The sequence below is a fragment of the Leptodactylus fuscus genome, unplaced genomic scaffold (genome assembly GCF_031893055.1).
Source record: "Leptodactylus fuscus isolate aLepFus1 unplaced genomic scaffold, aLepFus1.hap2 HAP2_SCAFFOLD_123, whole genome shotgun sequence".
Lineage (NCBI taxonomy): Eukaryota > Metazoa > Chordata > Amphibia > Anura > Leptodactylidae > Leptodactylus > Leptodactylus fuscus.
In genome coordinates this window covers 1-24,079 of record NW_027440066.1, presented here as the reverse complement: position 1 = coordinate 24,079, position 24,079 = coordinate 1, and the positions used below count along the sequence as shown (strand labels likewise).

At 42.6% G+C, this 24,079-nt stretch overlaps 15 non-coding genes and 3 pseudogenes across 15 annotated transcripts; all 18 read left to right on the top strand.

Moving 5' to 3' along the window:
* Positions 1-1,069: 1,069 nt before the first annotated feature.
* On the top strand, positions 1,070-1,275 carry LOC142186877 (U2 spliceosomal RNA; annotated as a pseudogene).
* Positions 1,276-1,884: 609 nt separating this feature from the next.
* LOC142186950 (U2 spliceosomal RNA) lies at positions 1,885-2,075 on the top strand. The gene has a single exon (XR_012712413.1). It is a non-coding gene; the product is annotated as a U2 spliceosomal RNA (small nuclear RNA).
* Positions 2,076-4,931: 2,856 nt separating this feature from the next.
* On the top strand, positions 4,932-5,127 carry LOC142186901 (U2 spliceosomal RNA). The gene has a single exon (XR_012712379.1). It is a non-coding gene; the product is annotated as a U2 spliceosomal RNA (small nuclear RNA).
* Positions 5,128-5,736: 609 nt separating this feature from the next.
* LOC142186949 (U2 spliceosomal RNA) lies at positions 5,737-5,927 on the top strand. Its single transcript, XR_012712412.1, has one exon. It is a non-coding gene; the product is annotated as a U2 spliceosomal RNA (small nuclear RNA).
* Positions 5,928-6,536: 609 nt separating this feature from the next.
* On the top strand, positions 6,537-6,727 carry LOC142186948 (U2 spliceosomal RNA). The gene has a single exon (XR_012712411.1). It is a non-coding gene; the product is annotated as a U2 spliceosomal RNA (small nuclear RNA).
* A 609-nt stretch (positions 6,728-7,336) lies between these two features.
* Positions 7,337-7,527, top strand: LOC142186947 (U2 spliceosomal RNA). Its single transcript, XR_012712410.1, has one exon. It is a non-coding gene; the product is annotated as a U2 spliceosomal RNA (small nuclear RNA).
* Positions 7,528-8,136: 609 nt separating this feature from the next.
* LOC142186946 (U2 spliceosomal RNA) lies at positions 8,137-8,327 on the top strand. Its single transcript, XR_012712409.1, has one exon. It is a non-coding gene; the product is annotated as a U2 spliceosomal RNA (small nuclear RNA).
* Positions 8,328-8,936: 609 nt separating this feature from the next.
* LOC142186945 (U2 spliceosomal RNA) lies at positions 8,937-9,127 on the top strand. Its single transcript, XR_012712408.1, has one exon. It is a non-coding gene; the product is annotated as a U2 spliceosomal RNA (small nuclear RNA).
* A 609-nt stretch (positions 9,128-9,736) lies between these two features.
* On the top strand, positions 9,737-9,927 carry LOC142186944 (U2 spliceosomal RNA). The gene has a single exon (XR_012712407.1). It is a non-coding gene; the product is annotated as a U2 spliceosomal RNA (small nuclear RNA).
* Positions 9,928-10,536: 609 nt separating this feature from the next.
* LOC142186943 (U2 spliceosomal RNA) lies at positions 10,537-10,727 on the top strand. The gene has a single exon (XR_012712406.1). It is a non-coding gene; the product is annotated as a U2 spliceosomal RNA (small nuclear RNA).
* Positions 10,728-12,938: 2,211 nt separating this feature from the next.
* On the top strand, positions 12,939-13,124 carry LOC142186883 (U2 spliceosomal RNA). Its single transcript, XR_012712372.1, has one exon. It is a non-coding gene; the product is annotated as a U2 spliceosomal RNA (small nuclear RNA).
* A 609-nt stretch (positions 13,125-13,733) lies between these two features.
* Positions 13,734-13,924, top strand: LOC142186942 (U2 spliceosomal RNA). Its single transcript, XR_012712405.1, has one exon. It is a non-coding gene; the product is annotated as a U2 spliceosomal RNA (small nuclear RNA).
* Positions 13,925-14,533: 609 nt separating this feature from the next.
* Positions 14,534-14,724, top strand: LOC142186940 (U2 spliceosomal RNA). Its single transcript, XR_012712403.1, has one exon. It is a non-coding gene; the product is annotated as a U2 spliceosomal RNA (small nuclear RNA).
* Positions 14,725-15,333: 609 nt separating this feature from the next.
* LOC142186939 (U2 spliceosomal RNA) lies at positions 15,334-15,524 on the top strand. Its single transcript, XR_012712402.1, has one exon. It is a non-coding gene; the product is annotated as a U2 spliceosomal RNA (small nuclear RNA).
* Positions 15,525-21,604: 6,080 nt separating this feature from the next.
* On the top strand, positions 21,605-21,810 carry LOC142186875 (U2 spliceosomal RNA; annotated as a pseudogene).
* A 609-nt stretch (positions 21,811-22,419) lies between these two features.
* On the top strand, positions 22,420-22,610 carry LOC142186938 (U2 spliceosomal RNA). Its single transcript, XR_012712401.1, has one exon. It is a non-coding gene; the product is annotated as a U2 spliceosomal RNA (small nuclear RNA).
* A 609-nt stretch (positions 22,611-23,219) lies between these two features.
* On the top strand, positions 23,220-23,410 carry LOC142186937 (U2 spliceosomal RNA). Its single transcript, XR_012712400.1, has one exon. It is a non-coding gene; the product is annotated as a U2 spliceosomal RNA (small nuclear RNA).
* A 609-nt stretch (positions 23,411-24,019) lies between these two features.
* LOC142186923 (U2 spliceosomal RNA) lies at positions 24,020-24,079 on the top strand (annotated as a pseudogene; the record flags this gene model as incomplete).

Sequence of the window (24,079 nt, the reverse complement as noted above, 5' to 3'; positions counted from 1 at the left end):
CCTATGGAGAAATTAAAACGAAGTGAAGTAATGAAGTCCAAAAAGAACGGGGGGAGGGATTTTCCCGATTTTAGCAGATTCCTTTTATTAAAATATTTTTGCTACGTTTTTAACACTCTTTTTAAAAACAACCATTGGTCATATTTTACTCGTTACTATCTAGGTTTTTTTATGCGGAGATTTAAGTGGTTCGATATCGTTTTAACAGCCCCTTACTCTTTTAAATTAGTCCCGCACTATGTGATAATAGAAAAAATTGTGTTTTTATATGACTTAAAAAGTAAGAGTGTTGAACTTCTTAAGAATAGCAAAAAGTTAATCGCAGATTTTAAAAGCAAAGAGGTCGTGTGTAAGATTGGTAACCTCAGTGAGCAAAAGAGCAAAACCGCGTGGATTTTAATTAACGCTTCTTATCTTTTTAACCCACAGAGAGACCTCGCCTGGAGTTGCGCCCAGATGTGCCTTCCATGCCGGGCGTTCCAATACCGGAGGGGCTATGCGAGGTCCGCCGTCTGTCCCAGGACTGGATGTAGGAGAGATGAAACAATACAACACCTCCTTTGGGACTGCAGTTTCGCGCAAGATTTCTGGAAGCTGTTTTTTCCACTTTTAAAGAAGATGGCGGACCTCCAGATTTTAACCCCTGAAACTATTTTATATGGACTATTCAGATGCCCCTCCCAAAGACATCAGGCGACGGCGTGGAAGGCCATCAACACAGCAAAGGGCGCACTCTGGGCGGCGAGAAACATTTTAGTCTTTAAACATGAACTTTTAACTACACGCGACGTTTTAAATCTGTGTTTTAGTGGAATGTATTTATATTATGTTTTAGACAAAAAACAGAACGCTCCTGCAATAAAATTATGGCATTATGAGGAGTGGAGAACAGCTACTTGACGTCACCATGTGTCCAACTTATGTACCGAGTCGGAATCTTTTAATGAACTGTGATATGATATTTTATGCATTTCTGTGACTGAGACGTGTAAACTTGTATATTTATGTTATTTTATGCTAAATTATGTGATTATTTGTATACATGAATAATCATAAAAATGTATGTTACTTGACTTTTTTGCTTAATAAAAATGGCCCTTAGTGGCTAGTAAATCAAAAAAATCTGTTCTTATCAGTTTAATATCTGATACGTCCCCTATCTGGGGACCATATATTAAATGGATTTTTAGAACAGGGAGCTGGAATCGGAGCTTGCTCTGTCCACTCCACGCATTGACCTGGTATTGCATTACTTCCAGGATCGGTGCACCCCTTTCCAATTCAGTTGAAAGAAAGAGACAGAGGACTGACCGACCAACAGAGAAGATTGCTGCACCTGGCAAGCTAGCAAAGAGAAAATTGACAGTTGGACGTGGCCTGATGCTGTGACTGACTCTACCTGAAAGGTACTTCATTAATTATTTTCTTTGATTGATTGATTGATTGATTGATTGCAAATGACATTACTGCTGCAAAGTGTCTGATTTGCTGCCATTTTATTCAATTTTAAATGCATTGAATTCTTTTAAAATTTTTGGGCATAAATTTATTTCTGAACTTGCACTTGACCGGACACTTGAATGGGTGTGGTCAAACGGTGGGAGTGGTTTATGCAGATTCGCAAAATTCGGCAAAATCCGCTGGCGTCACAAGATAACATTTGCACATGTCACTTTGCCTTGCACAAAAGTTTTTCTTTTCTTTTTTTTCACTTTTGGTGGCAGGTAGGGAAAACCTGCACAAGCTAATTGATTTCTACTTCATTAAGGGAAAGGAAAAAAAAACAAAAAAAAAACCAAAATAGGGCTGCAGCAGCATGGTGCACACCTTGAGCGGTGCACAGTGAACACGGAAGGGCGCCAGAACAGGTGCCGAGCGCTTGCCATCGCTTCTCGGCCTTATGGCTAAGATCAAGTGTAGTATCTGTTCTTATCAGTTTAATATCTGATACGTCCCCTATCTGGGGACCATATATTAAATGGATTTTTAGAACAGGGAGCTGGAATCGGAGCTTGCTCTGTCCACTCCACGCATTGACCTGGTATTGCATTACTTCCAGGATCGGTGCACCCCTTTCCAATTCAGTTGAAAGAAAGAGACAGAGGACTGACCGACCAACAGAGAAGATTGCTGCACCTGGCAAGCTAGCAAAGAGAAAATTGACAGTTGGACGTGGCCTGATGCTGTGACTGACTCTACCTGAAAGGTACTTCATTAATTATTTTCTTTGATTGATTGATTGATTGATTGATTGCAAATGACATTACTGCTGCAAAGTGTCTGATTTGCTGCCATTTTATTCAATTTTAAATGCATTGAATTCTTTTAAAATTTTTGGGCATAAATTTATTTCTGAACTTGCACTTGACCGGACACTTGAATGGGTGTGGTCAAACGGTGGGAGTGGTTTATGCAGATTCGCAAAATTCGGCAAAATCCGCTGGCGTCACAAGATAACATTTGCACATGTCACTTTGCCTTGCACAAAAGTTTTTCTTTTCTTTTTTTTCACTTTTGGTGGCAGGTAGGGAAAACCTGCACAAGCTAATTGATTTCTACTTCATTAAGGGAAAGGAAAAAAAAACAAAAAAAAAACCAAAATAGGGCTGCAGCAGCATGGTGCACACCTTGAGCGGTGCACAGTGAACACGGAAGGGCGCCAGAACAGGTGCCGAGCGCTTGCCATCGCTTCTCGGCCTTATGGCTAAGACCAAGTGTAGCATACTAACTGTTTAGTGTCTGTGTGCTGCCAAGAGTCTTAGCCGGAGGTGCCCCGGGTACCCTCTACTCGGCCTTGTGTGGAAACCCAGGTTTATAGCCTGGGTGGAAGCACATGCTGCTATAGGGTTTGAGGCCTAGTCCCGGGGCAACGAGAAGCGATCACTGGAGCCTCTACTGAGGTTTGCAGGCCGGTTGTTGCGCTTGTCGGTTATCATGGACCTGAAACTAAAGAGGTCGTGTCTACGCTTCTTTTTGCAGAAAGGTGCCATAGTGGAGGACTGGGACGAATGCTATGTCTCCCGGATCCTTTGTGACTGCCTGAAAGTCAAGTCTGATGATATCTTGTGCATGCAGTGGAACCGGACCAGGGGATCCTATGACGTCACCTTCAAGGACGATCATCTGTGCCTGGAGGCTTACCTGGAGTGGTTCACCGGAGCGGCTTCTGGAATCAGAGAGAAGGTGGTCTGTCTATCCTCGGCTCATGGTGGATGGAGGAGTCTTATCGTGGCCATGGACGATCCCCTGGTGGAGGTAGCTGTAATCCAGGAGTATATTTTGCAGTACGCTTCAATGATGCGCTTCAAGCGTAAGTTGTTGAACAAAGCCAACTACTGGGACGGTAGGAGGCGCTTTTCTGTCTGGATTCTGGACAAAAACTTAAGTTTATTAAGTGGACTTATTAATATTGCTGGACATTCTGGCTATCTCTACTGGGAGGGTGGAGGTTTGAAAAATAAAAAGACCTCTGCCAAAGTGGAGTCAAGCCAAGAAGACGCTATGTTTTCTTCAAGTTCTGGGACTGAGCTACAGACCCCTACTGTGGGTCCTGGAAAAAAGACTGAGACTTTTTGTTTTACAGAAAATGTCATTACTTCTGAAAATATTGTTTCTCTTTCAGTTCCATCGGAGAGTGAAACCCCGCCTGCTGGGAGTGACTGCGGCTCGGGAGTGGATGAGGGTAATCTGTCTGCGAGTGAGCGGCCCCCGGGAGAAAGCGAGGTTGTAAGTCATGATGTATGTCTGCTTGTGTCTGAGGTGGAGCCTGGTGGGGAGTCTCCTGCCGGGTCTCTGCCTGATGCGTCTGAGGATGCGAGTAAGGGCGGAGGTGAGCTGTGCCCGGGGACGCAAGCGTCTGTGAGTGATGTAAGTTTGACTGACAGTGTTGAGAATGTGACTGAGTGGGATGCAGAATCCGATGACGCTGGCGAGTGTGGCTCTGCTATTAGTGAGTCGGACATCGTTAGTTATGATGCGGACAAGCTGTTCTATGAGAATGGGACTCCGATGACCCCGTATGAATTTATGTGGAGGTTGAAAATGTACTCTGTAACAATGCAAAAAAGAGGGATGGGTTTTTTTCATGCTTTAGTTTACTTCCAGGAAATCTTTGAAAAAGATAGGGAAGGGGCTCTTCGCCTAATGAAGGCCCCAGATTGGTTATGGGATAATATAAGAGAGAAAAAAGAATTGTCATTTGGGGATTGGTTAGTACTCTATGCCTTTGCTATGCTAAGGGGTTATGTAGGGTATAGTTATAGATATCAAGAAAAGGGATACCTCTTTAAGCCTGATGAAGAGTATATGGCTGAAAGAAGCCGCGGTTATTTTGAAGATACTTTCTACTATGGGAATCCAGAGATGAGTTACAGTCTAGCCCACTTTATTAAAGATAGTGGTTGGGACTAAAAGGCCTTGGTGTAGTTAAGTAATTATGTCATTAATTATGTTCCCTTTTCTCTCTTGTGGGGGAAATAAAGTTATGTGGTTTGTTAAGTATAAAAATAGTTTTGTTTAAAAGTAAATAAAGTTCTTCCCAATTGTTTTAATTATGTACTTCCCTTGCTAAAATACAGTATGCGACAAAAGTCAATTTTTTTGTTATCTTCCCAGTGGGGATATGACTTGTCAATCGCTAAAGGGTTAAATGTAAATAAAGTTGTCTTCCAATTTATTGGAATAAGGTTATTGGTATACGTACTCCAAATTGTACATTTCTTTGTAAAAATTTAGCTAATTATCATGGGTTTTCCCAAAAATGGGAGCGTATATATTTTTGTAATTTCAGCTGTATACTTATTGGTTTTTCTGTATCTTGGCAAAGCCAAATTATTTTTGTTTCCCAAGATTGGAATCATGTTGTGTTAAATATGTATATTTCAACTGTTTTTATTTTGTTTTTCTACTTTCGTATAAAAAAACGGTTTATAATGTATGTTATGTTTCATAAATAAAGTCGATTGTTAAACCGTATCTGTTCTTATCAGTTTAATATCTGATACGTCCCCTATCTGGGGACCATATATTAAATGGATTTTTAGAACAGGGAGCTGGAATCGGAGCTTGCTCTGTCCACTCCACGCATTGACCTGGTATTGCATTACTTCCAGGATCGGTGCACCCCTTTCCAATTCAGTTGAAAGAAAGAGACAGAGGACTGACCGACCAACAGAGAAGATTGCTGCACCTGGCAAGCTAGCAAAGAGAAAATTGACAGTTGGACGTGGCCTGATGCTGTGACTGACTCTACCTGAAAGGTACTTCATTAATTATTTTCTTTGATTGATTGATTGATTGATTGATTGCAAATGACATTACTGCTGCAAAGTGTCTGATTTGCTGCCATTTTATTCAATTTTAAATGCATTGAATTCTTTTAAAATTTTTGGGCATAAATTTATTTCTGAACTTGCACTTGACCGGACACTTGAATGGGTGTGGTCAAACGGTGGGAGTGGTTTATGCAGATTCGCAAAATTCGGCAAAATCCGCTGGCGTCACAAGATAACATTTGCACATGTCACTTTGCCTTGCACAAAAGTTTTTCTTTTCTTTTTTTTCACTTTTGGTGGCAGGTAGGGAAAACCTGCACAAGCTAATTGATTTCTACTTCATTAAGGGAAAGGAAAAAAAAACAAAAAAAAAACCAAAATAGGGCTGCAGCAGCATGGTGCACACCTTGAGCGGTGCACAGTGAACACGGAAGGGCGCCAGAACAGGTGCCGAGCGCTTGCCATCGCTTCTCGGCCTTATGGCTAAGATCAAGTGTAGTATCTGTTCTTATCAGTTTAATATCTGATACGTCCCCTATCTGGGGACCATATATTAAATGGATTTTTAGAACAGGGAGCTGGAATCGGAGCTTGCTCTGTCCACTCCACGCATTGACCTGGTATTGCATTACTTCCAGGATCGGTGCACCCCTTTCCAATTCAGTTGAAAGAAAGAGACAGAGGACTGACCGACCAACAGAGAAGATTGCTGCACCTGGCAAGCTAGCAAAGAGAAAATTGACAGTTGGACGTGGCCTGATGCTGTGACTGACTCTACCTGAAAGGTACTTCATTAATTATTTTCTTTGATTGATTGATTGATTGATTGATTGCAAATGACATTACTGCTGCAAAGTGTCTGATTTGCTGCCATTTTATTCAATTTTAAATGCATTGAATTCTTTTAAAATTTTTGGGCATAAATTTATTTCTGAACTTGCACTTGACCGGACACTTGAATGGGTGTGGTCAAACGGTGGGAGTGGTTTATGCAGATTCGCAAAATTCGGCAAAATCCGCTGGCGTCACAAGATAACATTTGCACATGTCACTTTGCCTTGCACAAAAGTTTTTCTTTTCTTTTTTTTCACTTTTGGTGGCAGGTAGGGAAAACCTGCACAAGCTAATTGATTTCTACTTCATTAAGGGAAAGGAAAAAAAAACAAAAAAAAAACCAAAATAGGGCTGCAGCAGCATGGTGCACACCTTGAGCGGTGCACAGTGAACACGGAAGGGCGCCAGAACAGGTGCCGAGCGCTTGCCATCGCTTCTCGGCCTTATGGCTAAGATCAAGTGTAGTATCTGTTCTTATCAGTTTAATATCTGATACGTCCCCTATCTGGGGACCATATATTAAATGGATTTTTAGAACAGGGAGCTGGAATCGGAGCTTGCTCTGTCCACTCCACGCATTGACCTGGTATTGCATTACTTCCAGGATCGGTGCACCCCTTTCCAATTCAGTTGAAAGAAAGAGACAGAGGACTGACCGACCAACAGAGAAGATTGCTGCACCTGGCAAGCTAGCAAAGAGAAAATTGACAGTTGGACGTGGCCTGATGCTGTGACTGACTCTACCTGAAAGGTACTTCATTAATTATTTTCTTTGATTGATTGATTGATTGATTGATTGCAAATGACATTACTGCTGCAAAGTGTCTGATTTGCTGCCATTTTATTCAATTTTAAATGCATTGAATTCTTTTAAAATTTTTGGGCATAAATTTATTTCTGAACTTGCACTTGACCGGACACTTGAATGGGTGTGGTCAAACGGTGGGAGTGGTTTATGCAGATTCGCAAAATTCGGCAAAATCCGCTGGCGTCACAAGATAACATTTGCACATGTCACTTTGCCTTGCACAAAAGTTTTTCTTTTCTTTTTTTTCACTTTTGGTGGCAGGTAGGGAAAACCTGCACAAGCTAATTGATTTCTACTTCATTAAGGGAAAGGAAAAAAAAACAAAAAAAAAACCAAAATAGGGCTGCAGCAGCATGGTGCACACCTTGAGCGGTGCACAGTGAACACGGAAGGGCGCCAGAACAGGTGCCGAGCGCTTGCCATCGCTTCTCGGCCTTATGGCTAAGATCAAGTGTAGTATCTGTTCTTATCAGTTTAATATCTGATACGTCCCCTATCTGGGGACCATATATTAAATGGATTTTTAGAACAGGGAGCTGGAATCGGAGCTTGCTCTGTCCACTCCACGCATTGACCTGGTATTGCATTACTTCCAGGATCGGTGCACCCCTTTCCAATTCAGTTGAAAGAAAGAGACAGAGGACTGACCGACCAACAGAGAAGATTGCTGCACCTGGCAAGCTAGCAAAGAGAAAATTGACAGTTGGACGTGGCCTGATGCTGTGACTGACTCTACCTGAAAGGTACTTCATTAATTATTTTCTTTGATTGATTGATTGATTGATTGATTGCAAATGACATTACTGCTGCAAAGTGTCTGATTTGCTGCCATTTTATTCAATTTTAAATGCATTGAATTCTTTTAAAATTTTTGGGCATAAATTTATTTCTGAACTTGCACTTGACCGGACACTTGAATGGGTGTGGTCAAACGGTGGGAGTGGTTTATGCAGATTCGCAAAATTCGGCAAAATCCGCTGGCGTCACAAGATAACATTTGCACATGTCACTTTGCCTTGCACAAAAGTTTTTCTTTTCTTTTTTTTCACTTTTGGTGGCAGGTAGGGAAAACCTGCACAAGCTAATTGATTTCTACTTCATTAAGGGAAAGGAAAAAAAAACAAAAAAAAAACCAAAATAGGGCTGCAGCAGCATGGTGCACACCTTGAGCGGTGCACAGTGAACACGGAAGGGCGCCAGAACAGGTGCCGAGCGCTTGCCATCGCTTCTCGGCCTTATGGCTAAGATCAAGTGTAGTATCTGTTCTTATCAGTTTAATATCTGATACGTCCCCTATCTGGGGACCATATATTAAATGGATTTTTAGAACAGGGAGCTGGAATCGGAGCTTGCTCTGTCCACTCCACGCATTGACCTGGTATTGCATTACTTCCAGGATCGGTGCACCCCTTTCCAATTCAGTTGAAAGAAAGAGACAGAGGACTGACCGACCAACAGAGAAGATTGCTGCACCTGGCAAGCTAGCAAAGAGAAAATTGACAGTTGGACGTGGCCTGATGCTGTGACTGACTCTACCTGAAAGGTACTTCATTAATTATTTTCTTTGATTGATTGATTGATTGATTGATTGCAAATGACATTACTGCTGCAAAGTGTCTGATTTGCTGCCATTTTATTCAATTTTAAATGCATTGAATTCTTTTAAAATTTTTGGGCATAAATTTATTTCTGAACTTGCACTTGACCGGACACTTGAATGGGTGTGGTCAAACGGTGGGAGTGGTTTATGCAGATTCGCAAAATTCGGCAAAATCCGCTGGCGTCACAAGATAACATTTGCACATGTCACTTTGCCTTGCACAAAAGTTTTTCTTTTCTTTTTTTTCACTTTTGGTGGCAGGTAGGGAAAACCTGCACAAGCTAATTGATTTCTACTTCATTAAGGGAAAGGAAAAAAAAACAAAAAAAAAACCAAAATAGGGCTGCAGCAGCATGGTGCACACCTTGAGCGGTGCACAGTGAACACGGAAGGGCGCCAGAACAGGTGCCGAGCGCTTGCCATCGCTTCTCGGCCTTATGGCTAAGATCAAGTGTAGTATCTGTTCTTATCAGTTTAATATCTGATACGTCCCCTATCTGGGGACCATATATTAAATGGATTTTTAGAACAGGGAGCTGGAATCGGAGCTTGCTCTGTCCACTCCACGCATTGACCTGGTATTGCATTACTTCCAGGATCGGTGCACCCCTTTCCAATTCAGTTGAAAGAAAGAGACAGAGGACTGACCGACCAACAGAGAAGATTGCTGCACCTGGCAAGCTAGCAAAGAGAAAATTGACAGTTGGACGTGGCCTGATGCTGTGACTGACTCTACCTGAAAGGTACTTCATTAATTATTTTCTTTGATTGATTGATTGATTGATTGATTGCAAATGACATTACTGCTGCAAAGTGTCTGATTTGCTGCCATTTTATTCAATTTTAAATGCATTGAATTCTTTTAAAATTTTTGGGCATAAATTTATTTCTGAACTTGCACTTGACCGGACACTTGAATGGGTGTGGTCAAACGGTGGGAGTGGTTTATGCAGATTCGCAAAATTCGGCAAAATCCGCTGGCGTCACAAGATAACATTTGCACATGTCACTTTGCCTTGCACAAAAGTTTTTCTTTTCTTTTTTTTCACTTTTGGTGGCAGGTAGGGAAAACCTGCACAAGCTAATTGATTTCTACTTCATTAAGGGAAAGGAAAAAAAAACAAAAAAAAAACCAAAATAGGGCTGCAGCAGCATGGTGCACACCTTGAGCGGTGCACAGTGAACACGGAAGGGCGCCAGAACAGGTGCCGAGCGCTTGCCATCGCTTCTCGGCCTTATGGCTAAGATCAAGTGTAGTATCTGTTCTTATCAGTTTAATATCTGATACGTCCCCTATCTGGGGACCATATATTAAATGGATTTTTAGAACAGGGAGCTGGAATCGGAGCTTGCTCTGTCCACTCCACGCATTGACCTGGTATTGCATTACTTCCAGGATCGGTGCACCCCTTTCCAATTCAGTTGAAAGAAAGAGACAGAGGACTGACCGACCAACAGAGAAGATTGCTGCACCTGGCAAGCTAGCAAAGAGAAAATTGACAGTTGGACGTGGCCTGATGCTGTGACTGACTCTACCTGAAAGGTACTTCATTAATTATTTTCTTTGATTGATTGATTGATTGATTGATTGCAAATGACATTACTGCTGCAAAGTGTCTGATTTGCTGCCATTTTATTCAATTTTAAATGCATTGAATTCTTTTAAAATTTTTGGGCATAAATTTATTTCTGAACTTGCACTTGACCGGACACTTGAATGGGTGTGGTCAAACGGTGGGAGTGGTTTATGCAGATTCGCAAAATTCGGCAAAATCCGCTGGCGTCACAAGATAACATTTGCACATGTCACTTTGCCTTGCACAAAAGTTTTTCTTTTCTTTTTTTTCACTTTTGGTGGCAGGTAGGGAAAACCTGCACAAGCTAATTGATTTCTACTTCATTAAGGGAAAGGAAAAAAAAACAAAAAAAAAACCAAAATAGGGCTGCAGCAGCATGGTGCACACCTTGAGCGGTGCACAGTGAACACGGAAGGGCGCCAGAACAGGTGCCGAGCGCTTGCCATCGCTTCTCGGCCTTATGGCTAAGATCAAGTGTAGTATCTGTTCTTATCAGTTTAATATCTGATACGTCCCCTATCTGGGGACCATATATTAAATGGATTTTTAGAACAGGGAGCTGGAATCGGAGCTTGCTCTGTCCACTCCACGCATTGACCTGGTATTGCATTACTTCCAGGATCGGTGCACCCCTTTCCAATTCAGTTGAAAGAAAGAGACAGAGGACTGACCGACCAACAGAGAAGATTGCTGCACCTGGCAAGCTAGCAAAGAGAAAATTGACAGTTGGACGTGGCCTGATGCTGTGACTGACTCTACCTGAAAGGTACTTCATTAATTATTTTCTTTGATTGATTGATTGATTGATTGATTGCAAATGACATTACTGCTGCAAAGTGTCTGATTTGCTGCCATTTTATTCAATTTTAAATGCATTGAATTCTTTTAAAATTTTTGGGCATAAATTTATTTCTGAACTTGCACTTGACCGGACACTTGAATGGGTGTGGTCAAACGGTGGGAGTGGTTTATGCAGATTCGCAAAATTCGGCAAAATCCGCTGGCGTCACAAGATAACATTTGCACATGTCACTTTGCCTTGCACAAAAGTTTTTCTTTTCTTTTTTTTCACTTTTGGTGGCAGGTAGGGAAAACCTGCACAAGCTAATTGATTTCTACTTCATTAAGGGAAAGGAAAAAAAAACAAAAAAAAAACCAAAATAGGGCTGCAGCAGCATGGTGCACACCTTGAGCGGTGCACAGTGAACACGGAAGGGCGCCAGAACAGGTGCCGAGCGCTTGCCATCGCTTCTCGGCCTTATGGCTAAGATCAAGTGTAGTCCTGGTGCTGTTTAGTGTATCAGGGCTGCCAAAGATCTTAGCCGGAGGTGCCCCGGGTACCCTCTACTCTGCCTGGTAGGGAAGGTCAGGTTCATAGCCTGGCTGGAACTACCTGCTGCTATTGGGTTTGAGGCTTAGTCCCGGGGCAACGAGGAGCGATCACCTGGAGAATCTACTGAGGCTCGCAGGTTCTGAGCTAAATACCGCTTGACTAATACGGTTTTTCTTGTCTTTTGACATGGAGCTGAGAAGGAAGAAGTTCTGCCTGAGGTTCTTCCTTAAGAAAGATGCCGCTAAAGCCGATGACTGGTCGGAGATGTCGGTGGTGAGGATTCTGGAGGATTGCCTGATGGTGCGGAAAGAGGACGTCCTGGCCATGCAATGGAACGCCACCAAGAGGTCTTGCGATGTCACCTTCACTTCGGAGCAACTGTGTTCGGAGGCCTTCCTCAGATGGTACGGGGGCGGGACCACTGGAGTCAGGGACCGAGTGAGCTGCTTGACTTCCTTGCACGGTGGCTGGAAATCGCTGGTCGTTTCAATGGATGATCCTTTTGTGGATGCAGCGGACATTATGGATTATATGAGACTTTATGTGCCTATGTGCAGGTTCAAAAAGGACTTATTGAACCAAGCCGGATATTGGACTGGCAAAAGACGTTTTTCAGTCTGGATAGAGGAAAAGGACATGGACATATTTAATGGAGCAATCCAGTTTGGCGGTAAGACTGGTTTTGCCTTTTGGGAGGACTTTAAGGGGAAATCCCCTAAGAAAAAGGAGAAAGAGACTGTGTTGCCGGAGGAGGAAAATTTCCTGGACAAGACAGAGACTGAGAGTGTCTTTTCGGAGACTGTTATTTCTGATATTTCTTTTGCAGATTTAACTCCTGTTCGTGATGAGATGCAGGAACTCGGTAATAAAAAATGTAAAAAAATGATATGTATGGAACAAGAATTTAAATGTGAACTAGTAGTAGAAAAAGTGATAGAAAAGGAGCCAATTATGTGTAATGCAGAAATGACAGTAGAAGGGAAAGATAGAATAAGGATAGTGAAGGTGAGGGAAAAAAGAGAAGTTAGTTGTATGGAGCCTAGAGAGAAGGTACTTACAAAAAAATGGGTAGGAGAAGCAAATAAGTTAAAGAAGGGTATAGATAATTATGGATACTGTAGGTATGTAGTAGTTAAATCTCTCTATGGAGGTCATCACATGTTTTTTGAGAAATACATACGTGATCCTTATGTTAGAAATGTGTTAGGAAAATGTACTTTAAATGAGGATGAAATGGATATGTTACTTATGATGGCCCTGGAGGGAGGATACCCCGCGCCAATATCCCCAACATATGAAAATGGTAAATATAGGAAAAATAGAGAACTGTATGATAAAATACAAGAAATAAAAGAACTAAGGGAGAAAGAAATGGAAAATACTGTTAAACATTGTGAAAAACTGTGAGATGTACAGATGTTTTTTGTTGTTATTCATTTGTGTGTTGTATGTGTAGTAATATGGAAAATTGAGAAATAGTGTTTTTTTCATTGTTATTTTGTTATGTTTAATAAAAAATGGCCCTTAGTGGCTAGTAAATCAAAAATCTGTTCTTATCAGTTTAATATCTGATACGTCCCCTATCTGGGGACCATATATTAAATGGATTTTTAGAACAGGGAGCTGGAATCGGAGCTTGCTCTGTCCACTCCACGCATTGACCTGGTATTGCATTACTTCCAGGATCGGTGCACCCCTTTCCAATTCAGTTGAAAGAAAGAGACAGAGGACTGACCGACCAACAGAGAAGATTGCTGCACCTGGCAAGCTAGCAAAGAGAAAATTGACAGTTGGACGTGGCCTGATGCTGTGACTGACTCTACCTGAAAGGTACTTCATTAATTATTTTCTTTGATTGATTGATTGATTGATTGATTGCAAATGACATTACTGCTGCAAAGTGTCTGATTTGCTGCCATTTTATTCAATTTTAAATGCATTGAATTCTTTTAAAATTTTTGGGCATAAATTTATTTCTGAACTTGCACTTGACCGGACACTTGAATGGGTGTGGTCAAACGGTGGGAGTGGTTTATGCAGATTCGCAAAATTCGGCAAAATCCGCTGGCGTCACAAGATAACATTTGCACATGTCACTTTGCCTTGCACAAAAGTTTTTCTTTTCTTTTTTTTCACTTTTGGTGGCAGGTAGGGAAAACCTGCACAAGCTAATTGATTTCTACTTCATTAAGGGAAAGGAAAAAAAAACAAAAAAAAAACCAAAATAGGGCTGCAGCAGCATGGTGCACACCTTGAGCGGTGCACAGTGAACACGGAAGGGCGCCAGAACAGGTGCCGAGCGCTTGCCATCGCTTCTCGGCCTTATGGCTAAGATCAAGTGTAGTATCTGTTCTTATCAGTTTAATATCTGATACGTCCCCTATCTGGGGACCATATATTAAATGGATTTTTAGAACAGGGAGCTGGAATCGGAGCTTGCTCTGTCCACTCCACGCATTGACCTGGTATTGCATTACTTCCAGGATCGGTGCACCCCTTTCCAATTCAGTTGAAAGAAAGAGACAGAGGACTGACCGACCAACAGAGAAGATTGCTGCACCTGGCAAGCTAGCAAAGAGAAAATTGACAGTTGGACGTGGCCTGATGCTGTGACTGACTCTACCTGAAAGGTACTTCATTAATTATTTTCTTTGATTGATTGATTGATTGATTGATTGCAAATGACATTACTGCTGCAAAGTGTCTGATTTGCTGCCATTTTATTCAATTTTAAATGCATTGAATTCTTTTAAAATTTTTGGGCATAAATTTATTTCTGAACTTGCACTTGACCGGACACTTGAATGGGTGTGGTCAAACGGTGGGAGTGGTTTATGCAGATTCGCAAAATTCGGCAAAATCCGCTGGCGTCACAAGATAACATTTGCACATGTCACTTTGCCTTGCACAAAAGTTTTTCTTTTCTTTTTTTTCACTTTTGGTGGCAGGTAGGGAAAACCTGCACAAGCTAATTGATTTCTACTTCATTAAGGGAAAGGAAAAAAAAACAAAAAAAAAACCAAAATAGGGCTGCAGCAGCATGGTGCACACCTTGAGCGGTGCACAGTGAACACGGAAGGGCGCCAGAACAGGTGCCGAGCGCTTGCCATCGCTTCTCGGCCTTATGGCTAAGATCAAGTGTAGTATCTGTTCTTATCAGTTTAATATCTGATACGTCCCCTATCTGGGGACCATATATTAAATGGATTTTTAGAACAGGGAGCTGGAATCGGAGCTTGCTCTGTCCACTCCACGCATTGACCTGGTATTGCATTACTTCCAGGATCGGTGCACCCCTTTCCAATTCAGTTGAAAGAAAGAGACAGAGGACTGACCGACCAACAGAGAAGATTGCTGCACCTGGCAAGCTAGCAAAGAGAAAATTGACAGTTGGACGTGGCCTGATGCTGTGACTGACTCTACCTGAAAGGTACTTCATTAATTATTTTCTTTGATTGATTGATTGATTGATTGATTGCAAATGACATTACTGCTGCAAAGTGTCTGATTTGCTGCCATTTTATTCAATTTTAAATGCATTGAATTCTTTTAAAATTTTTGGGCATAAATTTATTTCTGAACTTGCACTTGACCGGACACTTGAATGGGTGTGGTCAAACGGTGGGAGTGGTTTATGCAGATTCGCAAAATTCGGCAAAATCCGCTGGCGTCACAAGATAACATTTGCACATGTCACTTTGCCTTGCACAAAAGTTTTTCTTTTCTTTTTTTTCACTTTTGGTGGCAGGTAGGGAAAACCTGCACAAGCTAATTGATTTCTACTTCATTAAGGGAAAGGAAAAAAAAACAAAAAAAAAACCAAAATAGGGCTGCAGCAGCATGGTGCACACCTTGAGCGGTGCACAGTGAACACGGAAGGGCGCCAGAACAGGTGCCGAGCGCTTGCCATCGCTTCTCGGCCTTATGGCTAAGATCAAGTGTAGTATCTGTTCTTATCAGTTTAATATCTGATACGTCCCCTATCTGGGGACCATATATTAAATGGATTTTTAGAACAGGGAGCTGGAATCGGAGCTTGCTCTGTCCACTCCACGCATTGACCTGGTATTGCATTACTTCCAGGATCGGTGCACCCCTTTCCAATTCAGTTGAAAGAAAGAGACAGAGGACTGACCGACCAACAGAGAAGATTGCTGCACCTGGCAAGCTAGCAAAGAGAAAATTGACAGTTGGACGTGGCCTGATGCTGTGACTGACTCTACCTGAAAGGTACTTCATTAATTATTTTCTTTGATTGATTGATTGATTGATTGATTGCAAATGACATTACTGCTGCAAAGTGTCTGATTTGCTGCCATTTTATTCAATTTTAAATGCATTGAATTCTTTTAAAATTTTTGGGCATAAATTTATTTCTGAACTTGCACTTGACCGGACACTTGAATGGGTGTGGTCAAACGGTGGGAGTGGTTTATGCAGATTCGCAAAATTCGGCAAAATCCGCTGGCGTCACAAGATAACATTTGCACATGTCACTTTGCCTTGCACAAAAGTTTTTCTTTTCTTTTTTTTCACTTTTGGTGGCAGGTAGGGAAAACCTGCACAAGCTAATTGATTTCTACTTCATTAAGGGAAAGGAAAAAAAAACAAAAAAAAAACCAAAATAGGGCTGCAGCAGCATGGTGCACACCTTGAGCGGTGCACAGTGAACACGGAAGGGCGCCAGAACAGGTGCCGAGCGCTTGCCATCGCTTCTCGGCCTTCTGGCAAAGATCAAGTGATTTGTCTGTTCAGTGGCAAGTTATTTGGTCCAAGTCAGTGCGACAGGCCCTCTTAGGTACCCTCCCCCTCGGCCTGGTGGGATCGTCCGGGTTCATTGCCCGGACTTCACCCACCTGCTGCTATAGGGGGGGAGGATTAGTCCTGAGAGGAACGAGGAGGGATCCCCCAGTGAGCTCTCTTTTGAGTCCTTAGTGGCTAAAGAGAAACATTTTGTTGCGTTGGTTGCGGTAACCGGTTGCGGACATGGACAGGCCTTTTAAACAAGTGCCTGAATATGTCCGCATCCCAAATTCCCTGAGGATCCACCTCAGTGGAGCTGAGACTGGAGGCCGTCCAGTTGTTTTTGTGGTAGAAAAGGTGTTGGAGGGCGTCCTCCAAGTACATAGGCGTAATGTCCTGGCCATGCAGGACTACCAGAAAAGAGGGGACTATGACATTACTTTTAATGGCCCAGAACATTACAAAACTGCCTTAGGCATGGCCCGTTTACACCGCCAGAAACTAGCTGATATGGGCGTTGATGTGCTACTGCACCATGGCGAGAGAACCATACTAACTCTTAAAATGTACTCCCCATTAGTGCCTGATGATGTAGTAATAAGGTTTGTTAAATTCTTTTTTCTAGACGTGGAATTCCTTGGATCCGTCGACAATGAATGCGGCATATGGTGCGTCAAGTGGCGGTTCTCAGTCAACTTAAAGATGGGCGAGGATGGACGACCACTACTCCCACCCGCCCGGTTCCGACTCGGTACGGTGAATGGCGACCTCTTTTATAAGGGGATGCAGCCCTTCTGCAGGAGCTGTGGGAAGTACGGCCACACCAAAGAAAGCTGCAATGTTACCTGTCGAAATTGCGGCGGCACTGACCACCAGATGAAGAACTGTAAAAGCGACAGGCGCTGCAATTTCTGCCAGCAGGTGGGACACCTGTACAGGGAATGCCCCCACAACAAATGTGCCGGAGATGACACGTCAGCTGAGCCTGGCCCGGAGGGAGAGGAAAAGGAGGAGGAGAGGAAGGAAGAGTCACCAATGGAGACCACAGGTGAAGAACCAGAGGTGCCCCCGGCCCCCTCAGAGGTACCGCCTGATCCCCCGGAGACCCCACCGGCCCGCCAGGAGGGGGAGCAAATGGAGACTGCTGGAACAGAGTCTGCTGAGTTGGTGAGCATGGTCATTGCAGATACCCCGAGGGTAGGGACCGGGATTGTATTTGAGGAGGGCGAAGCTGTAGACCTGGGGCCAAAAAAACTCAAAAAGTCTGCCTCGCAGGGTACTAAGGGTGCTGGGAAGACCCATAGTGGCAGCGGGCCTAAGAGGTCGGAAAGCCAGCCAGCGCCCGACTCAGGGTCCAAGTCCGGGTCAAAGAGAGGGATAGGTATGGGCATTCTCAGAGATCCTAGGTTCCATTACGGGGATGAGGGGGTGGTGTCGCCCAGGGGAGTGGGCGTGTCGGGTGTGACTGGTGTGCCCGCCCCAGGTGATGCTGTCCCTGACCCGTACGAAATGGTAAACACACCGCCATGTGCGCAGCCCCCCCCTCCCGTAGATCAGCCGGGTGAAAGCCCAAGGGAGGAAGGGGGGTCCCCGGGTAGACCACCTGACTCATACGAAATGGATCTGAATGCCCAGCCCCTGGAGACCCTAGGGGACCTGTGGTCAAACCTTGACGCGAGATCCCGTAGCGGGGTTATCTGCGGTTTTGACGATGCTAGCTCCCTCTCCTTTTCCCCCAGGTCTGACCTGAGTGGGGAAGATTGCCAGATAGTGAGGCGGGCTGGTGGGTCAGAAGATTAGCATACAGAAACCAGGAAGTCTTCCTTGGGATGAAGTATCGTTGTTTTTTCGTGTGAACTATAACCTCTCCTTCTCTCCTCATGGCAGTCCTGAAGGGCATTACACTCAATATAAGGAGCGCCAGCAGTAGAAGGAGGCGTGCGGCTTTGATGAATTATCTTTCACTTTTATCGGCATCAGTGTTTTTCCTGCAGGAGTGCAGCATCCCCCACCGTTCAAACTACGAAATCTACGAAAGAGACTGGATCTATGGTTCGTCTGCGTGGTCCGGGTCTAACGAGCCCGGATCCGCCGGGGTCGCCATTCTTTTTAGGGGAAACATTCAAATTGATTTTATCCAAGAAATTTTACCTGGTAGGATTTTATTGGTTAAAGCTTTTATTGACGGCACTAGATGGCAGTTTTTAAATTTTTATGCTTCCCCCAACAGAGACGACAGGGCAAGGATGATGGAGGTATTACAACTGCATATAAATTCTGCTGAACCCCTCATCCTTGCCGGGGATTTTAACACCGTCCTCAAGGGTGAGCGCCGGCTGACAAGCAGCAATAGTCGCAACTACGATAAAACCTCCGGTATGCTCAAAAACATAATCATTGACAATAATTTAACAGACGTGTACAAAACTTGTAACAGGGGCATACCGGAGGAAGCCGGCGCCACCTGGAGCAACGCAACCTGTAGTTCTAGAATCGATTTTGTTTTATGCTCTGAGGACGTATTGCCATCTAGTTGCGAGGTTTTAGCCAATGTTTTTTCTGACCATAAAATGATATGTTTTACTGTGAATCTTAATAATAATCATTTTAGAGGTTTTAGGTCTTGGAAATTGAATGTTTCCCTGCTAGACGATCCACGGGTGGCAGAAGATTTTAAAAGGTTTTATGCGGTCTGCAGGCGGCAAAGAAATCCCCAGTCCTCCATCGTAGCCTGGTGGGAAGACACAAAAAAGAAAATTCGTAAGTTTTTTATCAAATGGGGAAAAAAGATCGCAAAGGAAAACAGGGTTTTTTATGACAATTTAAACACCCGCTTGCAGACCTTTTACTATTTTAAAAACCATGGCCTTGATATGGAACACGAGATTTTAATTCTGAAGGAAGAAATTAGAAAATGTCTGGAAAAGAAAGGGAAGGAGATTATCTTCCGCTCCCGTATTAAGCACATAGAGCAAAATGAAACGTGTTCCAGATATTTTTTTAAAAAGGCAAACGGTAAAAAAGAGTGCATCTCAGAAATTGATGGTGAATCTAATATCCAAAATATTTTAAAAAAGGTACATGGTTTTTATTCTAACCTTTTTAGTGCTAAGCCCGTGGATCAGTCTTTTTTAGATGACTCGCTGAAAGAAATTACAGCAGTTTTAGACCCTGTCTCACAAAACTTTTTATCCCGAGAGCCCAATGAGAGGGAAATTTTAGACGCTATTAAAAGTTTTAAGACGGGGAAGGTGCCCGGACTGGATGGTATGCCTGTCGAATTTTATGTAAAGTTTTATGAGGTTTTAAAGGATGACCTTTTTACTTTGTTTTTAGAGGTTTTTAGATCCAAGCAGATCCCGGGGTCCTGGAAAAGAGGTGTGGTAACTTTGATATATAAAAAAGGAGAAAAAAGTGATTTAAAAAATTGGAGGCCAATCACACTCCTAAACACGGATTATAAAATCATGGCTAAGCTGTGTGCTACCCGCCTCAAAAACATCGCCGCTAAAATAATTCACGGAAACCAGGTATGTGCAATCCCGGGGCGCAACATCTGGGAGAACCTTAATTTAATAAAGGACGTGATAGAGGATACTAAGAGCCGCAGAGGTCATTTGGCAATACTTTCCATAGACTTTGAAAAAGCCTTCGACAGAGTGTCGCATTTTTATTTGTTTAAGGTTTTAGAGAAGATGGGCATACCTGAAGGTTTTTTATTATCGCTACGGGCTTTTTATGACTGTTGTACTAGCCAAGTTTTAATCAATGGTTTTAAAACAGAGGAATTTTTTTTAGAATCAGGGGTAAAACAGGGGTGTCCCTTGTCCCCACTGCTTTTTATTTGTGCGTTAGAGCCTCTTTTAAGTGTAATACGCAAAGACAAGCAGATCCATGGCGTCCCCCTCCCAGGGGGGGCGGGGGTCGAGGCTAAAGCAGTGGGGTACATGGACGATGTCGCGATTTTATGCAGGGACACCCCTTCGCTTTTAAAAACATTAAGACAAATCGAGTTTTATTGCTGTGCCTCTGGTTTTAAGGTTAATTTTAACAAGAGCTCTGTTTTAGAAATTGGGAGAGGAATGGATTTTAAAGATGTACCCGTCCCAGTTTTAGAGTCAATAACCATTTTAGGCATTTCTTTCAGCGAGTCTAATAATGGCGTGACAAGTTGGAACATGGTGGCGGACAAGGTAAATGCTAAGCTGTGTCTCTGGAAATTGAGGAATCTGTCCATGGAGGGTAAAGTGCTGGTTTTAAAGATGATTATTTTACCGATTTTACTCTATTTAAGCATGGTGTTCCCTCCCCCCACAAATATGCTTAAAAAAATCACGAAAAACTGTTACACGTTCTTTTGGAACTCCCCTATGGAGAAATTAAAACGAAGTGAAGTAATGAAGTCCAAAAAGAACGGGGGGAGGGATTTTCCCGATTTTAGCAGATTCCTTTTATTAAAATATTTTTGCTACGTTTTTAACACTCTTTTTAAAAACAACCATTGGTCATATTTTACTCGTTATTATCTAGGTTTTTTTATGCGGAGATTTAAGTGGTTCGATATCGTTTTAACAGCCCCTTACTCTTTTAAATTAGTCCCGCACTATGTGATAATAGAAAAAATTGTGTTTTTATATGACTTAAAAAGTAAGAGTGTTGAACTTCTTAAGAATAGCAAAAAGTTAATCGCAGATTTTAAAAGCAAAGAGGTCGTGTGTAAGATTGGTAACCTCAGTGAGCAAAAGAGCAAAACCGCGTGGATTTTAATTAACGCTTCTTATCTTTTTAACCCACAGAGAGACCTCGCCTGGAGTTGCGCCCAGATGTGCCTTCCATGCCGGGCGTTCCAATACCGGAGGGGCTATGCGAGGTCCGCCGTCTGTCCCAGGACTGGATGTAGGAGAGATGAAACAATACAACACCTCCTTTGGGACTGCAGTTTCGCGCAAGATTTCTGGAAGCTGTTTTTTCCACTTTTAAAGAAGATGGCGGACCTCCAGATTTTAACCCCTGAAACTATTTTATATGGACTATTCAGATGCCCCTCCCAAAGACATCAGGCGACGGCGTGGAAGGCCATCAACACAGCAAAGGGCGCACTCTGGGCGGCGAGAAACATTTTAGTCTTTAAACATGAACTTTTAACTACACGCGACGTTTTAAATCTGTGTTTTAGTGGAATGTATTTATATTATGTTTTAGACAAAAAACAGAACGCTCCTGCAATAAAATTATGGCATTATGAGGAGTGGAGAACAGCTACTTGACGTCACCATGTGTCCAACTTATGTACCGAGTCGGAATCTTTTAATGAACTGTGATATGATATTTTATGCATTTCTGTGACTGAGACGTGTAAACTTGTATATTTATGTTATTTTATGCTAAATTATGTGATTATTTGTATACATGAATAATCATAAAAATGTATGTTACTTGACTTTTTTGCTTAATAAAAATGGCCCTTAGTGGCTAGTAAATCAAAAAAATCTGTTCTTATCAGTTTAATATCTGATACGTCCCCTATCTGGGGACCATATATTAAATGGATTTTTAGAACAGGGAGCTGGAATCGGAGCTTGCTCTGTCCACTCCACGCATTGACCTGGTATTGCATTACTTCCAGGATCGGTGCACCCCTTTCCAATTCAGTTGAAAGAAAGAGACAGAGGACTGACCGACCAACAGAGAAGATTGCTGCACCTGGCAAGCTAGCAAAGAGAAAATTGACAGTTGGACGTGGCCTGATGCTGTGACTGACTCTACCTGAAAGGTACTTCATTAATTATTTTCTTTGATTGATTGATTGATTGATTGATTGCAAATGACATTACTGCTGCAAAGTGTCTGATTTGCTGCCATTTTATTCAATTTTAAATGCATTGAATTCTTTTAAAATTTTTGGGCATAAATTTATTTCTGAACTTGCACTTGACCGGACACTTGAATGGGTGTGGTCAAACGGTGGGAGTGGTTTATGCAGATTCGCAAAATTCGGCAAAATCCGCTGGCGTCACAAGATAACATTTGCACATGTCACTTTGCCTTGCACAAAAGTTTTTCTTTTCTTTTTTTTCACTTTTGGTGGCAGGTAGGGAAAACCTGCACAAGCTAATTGATTTCTACTTCATTAAGGGAAAGGAAAAAAAAACAAAAAAAAAACCAAAATAGGGCTGCAGCAGCATGGTGCACACCTTGAGCGGTGCACAGTGAACACGGAAGGGCGCCAGAACAGGTGCCGAGCGCTTGCCATCGCTTCTCGGCCTTATGGCTAAGATCAAGTGTAGTATCTGTTCTTATCAGTTTAATATCTGATACGTCCCCTATCTGGGGACCATATATTAAATGGATTTTTAGAACAGGGAGCTGGAATCGGAGCTTGCTCTGTCCACTCCACGCATTGACCTGGTATTGCATTACTTCCAGGATCGGTGCACCCCTTTCCAATTCAGTTGAAAGAAAGAGACAGAGGACTGACCGACCAACAGAGAAGATTGCTGCACCTGGCAAGCTAGCAAAGAGAAAATTGACAGTTGGACGTGGCCTGATGCTGTGACTGACTCTACCTGAAAGGTACTTCATTAATTATTTTCTTTGATTGATTGATTGATTGATTGATTGCAAATGACATTACTGCTGCAAAGTGTCTGATTTGCTGCCATTTTATTCAATTTTAAATGCATTGAATTCTTTTAAAATTTTTGGGCATAAATTTATTTCTGAACTTGCACTTGACCGGACACTTGAATGGGTGTGGTCAAACGGTGGGAGTGGTTTATGCAGATTCGCAAAATTCGGCAAAATCCGCTGGCGTCACAAGATAACATTTGCACATGTCACTTTGCCTTGCACAAAAGTTTTTCTTTTCTTTTTTTTCACTTTTGGTGGCAGGTAGGGAAAACCTGCACAAGCTAATTGATTTCTACTTCATTAAGGGAAAGGAAAAAAAAACAAAAAAAAAACCAAAATAGGGCTGCAGCAGCATGGTGCACACCTTGAGCGGTGCACAGTGAACACGGAAGGGCGCCAGAACAGGTGCCGAGCGCTTGCCATCGCTTCTCGGCCTTATGGCTAAGATCAAGTGTAGTATCTGTTCTTATCAGTTTAATATCTGATACGTCCCCTATCTGGGGACCATATATTAAATGGATTTTTAGAACAGGGAGCTGGAATCGGAGCTTGCTCTGTCCACTCCACGCATTGACCTGGTATTGCATTACTTCCAGGATCGGTGCACCCCTTTCCAATTCAGTTGAAAGAAAGAGACAGAGGACTGACCGACCAACAGAGAAGATTGCTGCACCTGGCAAGCTAGCAAAGAGAAAATTGACAGTTGGACGTGGCCTGATGCTGTGACTGACTCTACCTGAAAGGTACTTCATTAATTATTTTCTTTGATTGATTGATTGATTGATTGATTGCAAATGACATTACTGCTGCAAAGTGTCTGATTTGCTGCCATTTTATTCAATTTTAAATGCATTGAATTCTTTTAAAATTTTTGGGCATAAATTTATTTCTGAACTTGCACTTGACCGGACACTTGAATGGGTGTGGTCAAACGGTGGGAGTGGTTTATGCAGATTCGCAAAATTCGGCAAAATCCGCTGGCGTCACAAGATAACATTTGCACATGTCACTTTGCCTTGCACAAAAGTTTTTCTTTTCTTTTTTTTCACTTTTGGTGGCAGGTAGGGAAAACCTGCACAAGCTAATTGATTTCTACTTCATTAAGGGAAAGGAAAAAAAAACAAAAAAAAAACCAAAATAGGGCTGCAGCAGCATGGTGCACACCTTGAGCGGTGCACAGTGAACACGGAAGGGCGCCAGAACAGGTGCCGAGCGCTTGCCATCGCTTCTCGGCCTTATGGCTAAGATCAAGTGTAGTATCTGTTCTTATCAGTTTAATAT